Genomic DNA, 7,132 nt, shown 5'->3' on the forward strand with positions numbered 1-7,132 from the left:
GAGGTCTTTCTATTAGAAATAGGTTTCCTCTTTCCAAACCACCCTTTTCTGCCATTAGGGAACACAGTTTAGCACAGGACCATCCTTTCACTGACCTGGATTTTGAGGTACTGCCTTACTGTTCAAACAGACTGGACCTTCTGATTTCAGAGTCGCTGGTTATTAAAAGGATGAAACCGGAATTGAACAACAATTCGTCTGGTATTCAACTAGCTATCGTGGTCTTGGCAATATGATTTATCTTTTAGCTAAGATTTCCAAGTAGCCGCCCAATCACCGAGTATATATTTACATTTGTATATATATTATGTATGTGTATTCTTTTATATATATATATATATATATATATATATATATATATATATATATATATATATATATGTTAATGTTTATATGTAAATAGCTATATCTATATATATACATATATAACATATATGTATATTATTTATATATTTATGTAATATATATATATATATATATATATATATATATATATATATATATATATATATATATATATATTTATATTTATATATATATATATATATATATTACTTATATCTATATGTATGTGTATATATATATATATATATATATATATATATATATATTATATATAATATATATATATAATATATATATATATAATATATATATATATATATATATATATATAATATATATATATATATATATAATTTTATATTAAAGACTTTGAATCATTATAGAAGTATAAACTGATTCGAAGTCTTGATAAAAAGATAGTATCTGCACATACATATTACACACACACATTTTTATATATGTATATATATATATATATATATATATATATATATATATATATATATATATATATATATATATATATATATATATATATATATATATATATATACACATATATGTGTGTGTGTTTAACTCGTAGGAAAACGTGAAGATTGAATGCTAAATTCCACCGGTAAAAATGCTTGGAAAAAGCGCAAAACAGACGAACACCCAATCTGTGAAAATGCCTCTGCCACAAATGAAGAGTAGGCGGAGGTTCATTGATAAACACTCGTGTGTGATTCATTGATCTTGTTTTCGGTGGACACCACACTCCGATTTTTCCTTCGCTGAAAACAACACGCATCGGCTTCTTGTCATTTGGACCAGGCTTAACTACAATCCTTAAAGTCTATACTTTTTACATATCTTTAAAAATAAAAATGGCTGATTCTTATTCAAACTGTCATTCATAAAACTTGAGGTCCATTAAAATTCATTTTAATATATTAGAAAAGACCATTTTTTAATTTCTTTTCAGATAATAGCATGATTATAATCTCTTTTATGAACACAAACTCAACAGATATCTTGCCCATATCTAATACATTGTTTGCGCCATTGAAGTTTCTTTTCTAGTGATTTACAGTTCATGTCAAGGATAATACTACAGCTTTTGTTCAGGTTCACTGTAAATTCACCTCCAGTCATTAACCCACTTTTACGTGACCATCATCAGAAAATAAAATCCTTTAACACGATCCTTCAATCATTCTCTAACAGCAGCGCTCGATTACCTTGATTTTCTTCTCTTTAATTCACCATTTCATCAGACCCCGTTCCCTTCAGTTAGGATAGGATAGAATAGAATAGAGGATTTAGGCCAAATGCTGGGACCTATGAGGTCATTCAGCCCTGAAACTGAAATTGACAGTAAAAAGGTTTGAAAGGTAACAGGAGGAAAACCTCGCAGTTGCACTATGAAACAATTTTTAAGAGAGGGTGGAACGTAAGATGGAAGAAAGAGAATATGAAAGAAGTTACAGTAAAATGAATGAAAGGGGTTGCAGCTAAGGGCCGAAGAGACGCTGCAAAGAACCTGAAGTAATGCCTACAGTGCACTGCGTCAGGTGCACTGTCGACACCAGCCCCCTACGGGCCTTCAGTTATGGTTCGGTGAGTGACTGAAGCCAAAATCAGCCTTCAGCCAGCAGCTGATCATTAAGCACATTCGACGATGGGTCTCGGGAGGCCGTTGTTTATTTGTATTAGCTTTGGGAACCGCGCAGGATCTTCGTTATCTCACAGCTGCCTTGAGAACGAGGTTAATAAGCCAATCTAAATACGAGGATATTAGTACGGAAGCTAATTTTACATTTTCTCTTGAATGAATTTGGGAGGAACATTAAATTTACGTTCCAGTAAAATCGAATACAAAGTCGTATAGAAAATTGGCTGAAGCAGATAGTGGAAACGAACATAAATTCAAAATATTCCAGTGAAGCTGAATGTAGAGGATTTAGACTGATGTAGATAATGAAGTCAGAAAGACATTAAAGTAGAAAATGTTGGTGTAGAAGCGCGGCACAAAGGACATCAACACCTTTACAGCCAACTCAGAATATAAAAGTCTCGGCTGATGTAAATATGAAAACCAAATGAAAAATACATCTTGAAGAACTGGCGTTTTAGAAGCACTTTACCTCAACTATCATTTGAACTTCAAGAAAATAAATTAACAAGGAGATCTGGCGAAAATGCGTATCAGACATAAATGAAATAAACCGAATAAATAGGAAAAGAAATTATAAATGTTTTCTAAAAATTAGCCTATTGTAAGGAGGAGGATAATCCCTAAATATGTTCACTGGAATTTCCTCCCCTGTTGTCAGCGGGTTTTGGGATTTTCCCTAGCCGATTTTTTTTTATTTTTTTATTTCTTCGGAGTTTTGTAAATCTCACCTCAAATTCTCCTTCCTCTCTTTCCGTATATCTTTATTTTTATTGTTATCTACATTAGACTGGTCCTGTAAAGTTTTCTTGTTTTTTTTTTTTTAAGCGGATCCACCCCTGAAAAAATAACATTTACGTCGACAGGCTTCCTGAAAAGATGAAGACCACGCTGTACGCAAAAAAAAAAAAAAAAAAAAAAAAAGTCAATGCAAACGAATGGAAGGCTATTTTGACACGATAAAACTGCGCAACTTCCTCAGTTATCTAGTAAAAAAAAACTTTTGCTTCCGGTTCTTTGATGTTTTGTGTATTTAAATTACTGTGCTGTCCTTTCGTATGGCTACGTGACCTGTTTTTCTCTCACTGTCTACATTTTTCTCTTGAACGTATCATTTAAGTGGTCTTCCAGTTTTCGCATTTACTTTTCCTTCACAGTTACCAGGAACAAAATCGAGCAGTTCTTTACCTTTCCTGTCTGTTTTGTAAACATTCTCCTTTGTGTTTTCTAAAAAAATTGGAACCCTGCAGTCCGAAAGACTCTGTGTTTATACCCCAATAGAAAGGAATAAAGAACTTCCTATGTATACAACAATCACACACATACGCTCAGTAAGTTTGCATATGTATGAACAACTTCGATATTTTGGTCACGGGCCAACACTAAATAATTGAAAGCTGAGAAATGATATATGAAATTGTAAAAACTCTTGGACCTAGTATATAGGAAACTGGAATAAATTGCCTGTTTTTTTATCTCTTGATTTCCATCGTTTATTACGACAAAAAGGCAATTCTCTGTCAACGTCTGATGTTTGTGCGTTGATTTCATTCTTCCCTTTGCATTTTAGCCCAAAACAATCATAATTTATGCCCCAGATGTATCGCGAAGGTTAGTCCTTTCAGTGGTCATAAGAATGATTTGCTTCGAGTAAAAAAGGTCAATAAATCTTTTATAAAAACCACAGTGATTACATAGATTTTTATACTTTTTGTACAGCTGAAGAATATAAAATCGATGTATCAATAAACCTATCAATCTCATTTTTAATTTTTTTTTTTTTCATGGCGTAATGATGCATGATAACATTTTGATGGACTAAGTAGTAAGTTATTTTGGGGACAAATATATATATACTATATATATATATATATATATATATATATATATATATATATATATATATATATATATATATATTATATATATATGTATATATATATGTATATGTATGTATGTATGTAAATATATATATTCATGTATATATACATATTCATATATATATACATATTATATACAAACACACATTTATATATGTATGTATATATCTATGTCCTTGTGTGTGTAGACAGATAGATATATGGATATATGACTCCCTTATAAGAAGATAGGGCTGCGAGCGTTGATATCTTACAAAAGGCTTTAAAACGGGATCTAAAATGTGTCGCCTGTGAAGGATGATAGACAGAACAAACATATCATTGCCACAATTACTTGGAATATCTGCACAACTCTAAAATTAGGTTTTTAACATCTCACCTTGAAAATAGAGTACTTAATATTTGAAACTCTATGTCAGGAAGCACAATTTGAGCTAGTTAATTAAGATTTGCTTGACATGTGCACCTTTAAAATGATAAGCTTTTATTCGAACATTTACCTTAAAGCGTTTTTATAAAGCTGGCAAATATTGAAACCTATGGAGGCAATAGAAATCTTTTAGGAAATATGAAATTAACATTGCAGCATCTTTGCAGGGACTACAACGAAGTCCTTAGGATCTACAGTCCTTAAGTATATTACTTTAACGTACAAAATTCCTTGAGATAAAGAATTAAAATGAAATTTAAAAGCGAACGTTTTCGGACAGATATTTAAAAATGGTATGTTACTAAAATAAAAAGAAAGTAGTTCTCGATATTCGTATTATTCCTTGGTATAGGTAAATTAATCACAGAATTCCAGTTCAATTAATGATTACCTAGAATTTCCTTACCACACTAATAAGAACTAAAACTAACTAAAAAAACACACAATTCCTTGAGGCATATTTATATAGAATTTGCATACAGGTTTTTTGTATTGAAATGATATTAAGTGGAACAAAAAATACAATTAAGGGATAACAATCTTATCTCATCTTATAAAGTCCACCAAAATAGACTCATCTAATGAAAAATACCAGATCTGAGATGCACACTTTCACAACGAAAGCGAAAGGAGAGAGTTTGAGCAGTGAAGCAAAGTAATGGAGAAAGGAATTCCTTCCAGAATTAAACATCCCTATTTTTTCCTGAGGTAAATTCACACCAAAGAGAGAGAGGGGGGTTTGGGGAAGGGGGTGGTCTGCATTGTTCTCATAGAGGGTAGACTGTTTGGGAGAATCGACTCTTAGTTCCCAAATGACAATTTAATGGCCGTTATCGAAACAGAGAATGTTTTTACAAGCGATAATTCGACAGCTGGACAAAACTTTAAGTGACAGCTCTCTTCAATACTTGGGTCAGTGAGCACACGGCTTCGTTTCGGTCTACTTGTTTGCAATTATTCAACCTCATTATTATATTATGGAGTGTCTGTACAATATTTGTTATTAACACATGGAGCGTTTAATTTACTCTTATGGGGTAACGGAGAAGAGGGAGGGGTGGAGAGGGTAGAGAGTCGCTTCAGACACAGAAAAAAGCTCATATATAATATAAAAATTTGGAGTTCTGATAAGTCGGACATTCTGTGAATCAGCTTTGCCATTTATTGGCCTTTGGTAACAGAAGAATACATTGTTACTTTCATGGACAGTGTTAAAGAAAGAGTAACAGAAAAAACCCACTTGATATTAATGATTCAGTATAATTATCAAGAAACCCTACATTGAATTATAAACCTGAGATGCAGCCTCACAATTATTCAGCATTTACCTCTCGAGATACGAACTAAGTTTACTTTCTTATCTTCCACGTTGATTAAGACGTGAACAGTCAAAAGAAATATAAAATCTTTTTAAAACACGGTCTAGTCTAAGAAACCCTTTTTCAGACTTGAATTGTCTAGAATAAAAATAAAAGCGTGAATCGAAGAAAATTTTGTACCTTCCAGAGAGCAGCTCTTATAACGCATCAGTGAGTAAAAAATGGATCATTCATGACGTTATTTTATTCTTTTATTAGTCTCCGAGAAATAACGAACTGATTGTAGCTACGTATGTTTCCTGGACAAAGAGGTTTGATTACGAACTGTTTCTTATCTTGAAGGAAATGCCCTGTGTCGTATAAACGAGTCCACGTTGACCAGCTCTCTGGATTTCCCCAAGACATGAGACGTACTTTCAGTTGACAAAAAGAAGAACTGTTAAGTTGCATTAAAAAATGCTTGGCAGATTAGTTTTTGCAAAAATAACAATACAGTAGGTAATTTGGTCGTCATTCGGGTCTAACGACTAAGCCTTCCTCGTTCTGCACTTTACGTAAAATACTGCAAAGTCGGGAAAAACAAACTAAATCGTTACAGGTACAAAACCAAGACTTCAATGACCTTCAACCAGAACTTATTTCTTCATAGCCATGTTTAAAGTTGTTAATGATCATTGTACTGATTACTTTTTGAAAGCAACCAATAAAAAACTCCTTATTAACAATCCATTATAGGAGTACAAATGATATTCAAGAATACGAAACAAAATAATACAATCATTCTACGATAAAGAAAAATCTTAACCGAGCAGGAGAAACAAGAATGAACAAACGGACCAATAATTAACTGATCTTCGTTTAGGTGACATGGCGAATCCCTTCATTCATCATTTTGTCCTGCTCTTCTTCTGAATAGAAACAAAGGCCAAGCACTTATATATTCCTTTTCTGGCACAAACCTCCATGTATTGGGATGGTGGAAAGTGAAGTTTCTTCACTGGCTCATCATTACGACAGATGAAAAAGGGCCAAGTCGTGCTGCAAAGAACTTTTCTAATGCCTACAGTGCACCCCGCATGAGGTGCAATTTTAACTAGTTTAGTGGACTAAATTCATCTGTCCTCTCCTTCACTCAAATGTATGTATCCTGCTTTTTATAATCTTTTCTGTGTATGCATGTGTATGGCTCATTATAACATATTTAACATCTCTTCAATAACCTAATATGCTGGCTCAAATGTTTCATGATTCAACTAACATTTAACGCTCAGTATTCAAGTGACACATCAGTCAGTCTTTTAAATACACATCAGTCACATTTTAAACACACACACACACAGCAGCTTGTCAGTCAAACCTGTCGTCAACAACAGCCGGGCATATAAAGCATCCGGCCATCAATCAAAATCTCGCCCTCAGAGCTTCAAGGGTTTTGATAAGCGCCATTTTCTTTTCATGACTGACGTCACCCAACTCACGTAAACAGAACCCCCTTCCCAACCCC

This window comes from Macrobrachium rosenbergii, chromosome 54 (genome assembly GCF_040412425.1).
Source record: "Macrobrachium rosenbergii isolate ZJJX-2024 chromosome 54, ASM4041242v1, whole genome shotgun sequence".
NCBI classification, from domain to species: domain Eukaryota; kingdom Metazoa; phylum Arthropoda; class Malacostraca; order Decapoda; family Palaemonidae; genus Macrobrachium; species Macrobrachium rosenbergii.